Consider the following 6,960-nt stretch of genomic DNA (forward strand, 5'->3'; position numbering starts at 1 on the left):
CTTTAATCTTGTTTTTTAAAGAGGAACTTTCGTTTTGAATATATTACACGGAATAGAAAAGCAATAGATGGCGCTATTTGTAGATGTATATTTTTACACATTTTCGACAAAATCCATAATCTCACCTGATGATAAGTCAAAGTCAAAGTCAAAAGTCAAAATTCAGCCAACCACTGCGCCACGCAGTCAAATTAATTTTTCCATATTACTTCCTACTAGTATTATAAACGCGAAAGTTTGTATGGATGTATGTTGGATCATACATCCATATATAATATGTATTGGAATACTTGGATAATTAAGGGTCTGATCAATTGAAACCTGCTTGCTTATCTCCCACAGCCGCCATAATCCTAATTTCCATAATCACCTACAGTGGAAGCATAGGCTGACAAACTTTCTACTTTTATAAAATATCTAGCCGACGCCCCGCGGTTTCACCCACGTATTTCCCGTTACTATTAGAATACGGGGATAAAATATAACCCATGATACTCACAAATAACGTAGCTTTCTAGTGGTAAAAAAATTTCAACAATCGGTTCAGTATATCCAGAGATACCAAAGATTAACCCCTAAACACCATAAACTTTACCTCTTTATAATATTAGTAAAGGCAAAGGTCTTCCGTCATAGACCAATATATCTCGAAATATTTTCGATGTCTATTGACGAAAATTGTCAGATATGTGCCACTTAGCTGGAATGTGTTCAAACGGGCATGCAAAGACGTGGCCACAGGGGAAATTACCCGGGCCGGCGTAACCCGGATAATTCGTCCTTGTCTTGAACGCGTCATCCATCGGCGCGACATGTCATACGATCTCGGTTAGCGATTCAGATGGATTGGATCGGATTCATCCGAAATACCTTTTGTTGTTTGGACTATGACTGTAACTTCTCGTACCTAATTTTTATAATAGTTATTGCACACTGCTGTCTATAGCTTGGCAACTTGACCGCGCGGGCCGGAACGTGTAGCGATGAATGAAAAACTCACGACTGATGCACCTGATTTCCCCGCAAGCACGATTTCAAAACCGCTGTCTAAAGATTATTACGTAGGTATCTATATTACTATTATAGGACTCAAAGGTGATTACTAATATAAGAAAACTAATGTTTAACAAAGGTTATGATTCACAACACTTGTCAGGACAACTTAATAAACAAATCAAACTGTAACCAAAATAAGACCCTAGAATGGCAGAGAATGACCTTGAGTGGAGTTACGTACTTGTGAACGATGTGTGTAGGGTTAAAGGATCCTTTGACTGATATCAAACACTCCCCTTTTCCACTCAAGTCACTCTTCCCGACTATCCCAATTCCCAAGTAACCCATAAAGAATTACACAACAAGAGATGTGGACGGCTCGAACGCCACGAGCACACTGAAGCGAACACGAGATCGAGCGACGTCATATCCGTCACAGACTACTATTTCCAACACTAAACGGCGATAACATTACTAATAATTTCTTTTGTTTTTTCTGTTCGGATAATAATTAAAACAGTTTAATAAATACGCAAAAAAACAATTAACATTTTCTATTGGTTTTATATCGTTCCGAAATCGAGGTACCTATTATGTTTTCAGTATTTCCTTTCTATATTAAATTCTTATTTACCAGACAACCTCCTTCGTACATGGTGGCGCAGTGGCATTAAAGTTTAAAAATAAAAGAATGTGAATATTTTTGTCTCACGGAGTGAATAAATACCACTTTTGCTCACTGTTTTTAAGCAGCAAACTCGCCATTTTCGAACTACAAAAGAAATTTTCACTGAAGATTATTATGTAGGTATATTACTAATAACTAGATACCTACTTAAGTACTCAACATCTTTGTTCATGTTACCTGGGCTTAGAGTAAACCACTGTAATAAAAATTATCTTGCGGGAAAATAATCTCTTAGAAGATCATCTCTTCTTTCACGCCTTTCCGGAGGCGAGCGACTAGTTGTACACAGGTTGTTTCACTTTTTAACTATTTTGTAAAAAATGTGCTTTAAAGATTTAAAAGATTAATGGATTTAATATCAATTTTCTGCTTCCTTTGTTCATTGGTTAGCTTACATCCAAAGACACACGTCTTTTCTTCTCCATCCTTATTTAGTATTTTCTTACTTTTAATTTCTTTATTAGTAGCCTGGAGTTGGAAGTTGATTGGTTTTAGACCCCCGTGTCATACATTGCTGTCGTTACCACTAACGTCTTGTAGTGACTATCAAAGAGCTAAACTTTATCAAACCCGTTGTAAGGTCCCTTGTCCTTACCGTAATAGCAGTAAGTCACCGTCTCACCACTCACTACAATGGCCAGCTGCAAACGTCCGCCTCCTCTCGATGCCAGCGGTAGACTGGCCCATAGAATACAATTTGGACTGGCCGCTCTCGGCCGGGTGTATATATACACGAACACTACACCCGTCAAACCACAATTGAACAGCGTGTTGGATATGTAATACGTTAAAATAAACAGACGGATACAATTTTCAAATCCCCTCTCCTATAAGAGGTCTGGCCCTATAGTGGACATTAAAGTGGGCTGAAAATGGTAATGCTATTTTTCTTGTTTATTAGATTTTAGCCTGGTTAACTAGCGTACGCCCGCGACTTCATCTTTAATCCGGCCCTTAGACCCCTTTAATCCGGCCCTCTTGCAAAATCCGTTCTTAGCAGACTTCTAATAACTAAACTACGTCCCTGCCAGATTTCATCACGTCAAGGGGTTTTCAAGATTTCGTGATGACCTTTCTCATTTATATACTGAGATTCTAATTACTAGTCGGGCTGTAATTATCTACCGAACAAGGACGCTCGACATCTCCAGTGTATAGTGTGAATGCAACCACTATAATTATTAAACCAAGAGATAGAAGATCTTGGACGACTAGGTTGTAGTATTAATTGGAGATTGTACAACGCTCGGTTGTCCGTATAATAACATCTTTGATGATATAGGTTCATGTTTAATATGAATGACGTCGCTCGATCTTGTGTTGACTCGTGCCGACGCTAGATGGCGCGACTTGTTTCGTAAAGAGTAGGGATTTAGAGAGGGGTAGCGATCAGTTGGCGGGAAAGACTTAAGATGAAAGGCACTCGTCAACCGGTCGGCTTCAGTGTGCTCGTAGCGTTTAAGTCGTCCACATTACTTGTTGTGCACATAATTCTTAATGGGTTACTTAGGATAGGCGGGGAGATGGTGACTTAAGTGGAAAAGGGGAGTTTAGGTTAACTATCAAATATATCTTTAACCCTACACACAACGGTCACAAGTGCGTGAATTCACTCAAGGTAATTCTTTGCCATTCTAGGGTCTTATTTTGGTTACAGTTTGATTTGTTAATTAGGTTGTCCTGACAAGTGTTGTGAATGTAACCTTTGTTCGACATTAGTTTTCTTATATTTGTAATCACTTTTGAGTCCTATAATAGTCGATAATAAATGATAATGATAGAAATTTCTTAACACCCTGTATCTAAAAACACGGGCACCCGGATAAAAACTCGCAGCGTAAAGATTTAACGGACATCTGCCCTGCGACGGCATAGCCTGCAAGCAATGCCGGCGCTTTAAATAGAAAATCCTACTAAATAATTATTTTTACGTTGACTTTTATGTAGGAACTTGTTTTATTTTGTACTCGGGTTGATACCTGTAAATTATTACGTTACCAACAAACGCCATTTATAAATTATGAACAGGTGTGAATTTTCAAAAATTCTTGTATACTAGGGATTTTATTGTTCTTTACAAGTTAGCCCTTGACTATAATCTCACTTGATAGTAAGTGATATTACAATCTAAGATGGAAGGAAGGACAATGAAAATCTACACGCCATTCGGTTTCTACACGACAATGCACCGGAATGCTAAATCGTTTGGTGGTACGTCTTTGGTAGGGTGGTAACTAGCCACAGCCGAAGCCTCTCACCAGTCAAAACTACTTAAAATAAACGAATTTGAGTTAACGTACTGAATTAAACCTATTGGGTGATAGGGTAAGGATCATGGTTTAAATTTCACAGATTTACACCAACACGACCTAGATCTATGTTTGTTTTGGCGGTTGAACTGTATGCGGTTTGGAAGGGCCAACATTTAATATCGAGCTACGCAATGACAAAGATCCATGGAATCCATTTTGGCTCATTTTATTTTGCGCACTAGATAGCATAATATTAATTAGTTGTTATAAACATTTTAGTTGTGTTGTGTTTTTTAACAATAATTATTAAAATGTATACAACCGGGTATAGAGCCGTGATAGCCCAGTGGATATGACCTCTGCCCCCGATTCCGGAGGGTGTGGGTTCGGATCCGGTCCGGGGCATGCACCTCCAACTTTTCAGTTGTGTGCATTTTAAGAAATTAAATATCACGTGTCTCAGTCGGTGAAGGAAAACATCGTGAGGAAACCTGCATACCAGAGAATTATCGTAATTCTCTGCGTGTGTGAAGTCTGTCAATCCGCATTGGGCCAGCGTGGTGGACTATTGGCCTAACCCCTCTCATACTGAGAGGAGACTCAAGCTCAGCAGTGAGCCGAATATCGGTTGATAACGAACGATACAACCGGGTACAAAACATTTACGTACCTACCCACCAAACTAAAAAGGGAAAAATAGCATTATAATATTTTCTACCTATTGATCATTTTGAAGATGGTAACACTAGAAACCCACAAAATAAGTGCGTGGTTTTACTTTACTATTGGTTGGATTTTCTTTTCCTAATTTATATGAGACCTAATTCAAAATAATTTCTATTTTATTATTCTAATTAAAAGAAATTCAAAATCCAACTACTCAGTAAGAAGTTCCACGTGTTCATACAGAAAAAAAATATGCACGTCTTGTTATTTTTTGTCGGATGAAAAGAAAACTGTCAAGTTTCATGAAAATCTCAGAAAAATCTTTCCAAACGGGTGATAGAGTTACTCACTCACAAAGTTTACTTTTCATAAGAGCTAGGTTCTATTAAGAAGTGCATAAAATCTTTAAGTACAACAGTCTAAAGATAAGGCTTATAAATGTCACCCGTTTAAATGCTAGCTGCCCACATACAAAATTCAACTTGAAAGGCATCTTTTCAAGTGTAGCATCAGCAAAACCATTTAAAACGCAACACGCTATTTAAGCTAAACTGGAGCAGGCAAACTAACGAGCTATTCAAGTAACCACTGACCCGAATTAGATGAGCGCAGATCATGTGAAATATTTCGGTACCTACTTTTGGTTAACATGGAATTTCATAAACGTAGTTAGTTTTTTTAATTTTAAGCTTCTCATCTTTTTTTCGATCATACATGCAGATGTAAAGATGTCCAAAAAAGAACAATGCCAGACAATGTATAGAAGTTTACCACATTTTTTTACATTTTGATCAGGCTTCGCAGCTCTGGATTCTAGCCATTTTGAGCCTAAAGTGATTTAAATAGAATAAAAACGCTTTATAGGGCTCGAACCCAAGGTCGAAATAAGGTTTTTAAAAAATAATTAAACAATGTCTGCTACGGGGAAATAATGTAATAGATTTAATTACTTATTTTGGCATATTTTTATTCCGGAGTTTAACAGTAAAAATGATTTATTAAAAAACAATTACTTAAAAATTGGATACATAGTAGGTACAATTACATTTTCCGCAAAATTCTGAGCTAGGACTGGGTCAGGATCTGGCATTCTCCTTTAAAGTTCTCTTAAAATCGCTAACCTGCGCTATTTTTGTAGGAATTTTACTAATAGTTATTTAGCGTTGGATTGAAGTCTAATTCGATAGACTTCCTTCATGACGTTAAATGCCCGTGCCACAGAAAACATATTATGTACATATACCCGTGCATTGGAGAACACGTTGTCAGTCTTGCAATTGATATCTTTATCTCGGTATACGACTCAAACATGAACCACTACATCAACAGATTTTTCGTCTAACATAGTTATATCAAAGAAACTAGGTATTAATACCAAACCCTAAGGTGGAAACCCCACTACATTCGTAACTCCGAGCTGAGAAATTAAAAAAAAAAATCAAAAGTTCAACATTTTATAGCCCGACCCAGGACACCAACCATGATTTTAGGATCCACATAGACTAACCTCTGGACTAAAGAGGCACTTATAATAATTATAATACAACTTACGTGACCGAAATTCGGTTGAATTTGGAACTATTTCGTATTTTATATCCACTTCGTTTGACGGTTTGCTGTAACGAACGAGCTCAAACAGCATGCGCTCAAGAGTAAGTGGCAATAAACAACAATGTACACCGACAATAAGTTCCCCGGCAACACACAGTACAGTAAAGCTCCAAACTCATTATCAACCTCAGAACGAAACGGAAACGCCTCGCTTACTGCGCACGGTCACGTCGCCGTTCGCTCGCCAGCAACGCGCTTATTTCACTTCGAATATCCGAGAGCTAGTAGACATTTTTGAATACGTATTTGAGGTATGTTAAAAGCTTGTCCTGTACTCTTGTATGTTACCCTTACACAGAACTAGAAATCTGTTTAAGGAGCAGTAGGGTATTTTTTCAGGCAATCTGTAATTTTTATACAATCAAGTTGATAATTTTATTTGTAAAAAAATAAATAAACCAGATTTTGATTTTGAGCTTGAAGCACAGAAAATATATGTACAAGTACAAGTAATCATGATCAACCCATATTCGGCTCACTGCTAAGCTCGAGTCTCCTCTCAGAATGAGAAGGGTTAGGCCATTAGTCCATCACGCTGGCCCAATGCGGATTACGGATACAAGAACAAGTGCTTAAAGTTGCACTTGCCGTGGACACGGAGCGGCTACGTAATTACGTACGTATGAGGTACGTAGCGTCGTAGCTTGTTCGGAGGCGACGCGTTTCCGTCACGAGTACGTATCCTAACAGTGTTCGTTGAATTGGCGATACGTAGCCGCTTCTTGTCCGCATCGATAGATGAGTTTC

The sequence above is a fragment of the Bicyclus anynana genome, chromosome 21, assembly GCF_947172395.1.
Source record: "Bicyclus anynana chromosome 21, ilBicAnyn1.1, whole genome shotgun sequence".
Classification (NCBI taxonomy): domain Eukaryota; kingdom Metazoa; phylum Arthropoda; class Insecta; order Lepidoptera; family Nymphalidae; genus Bicyclus; species Bicyclus anynana.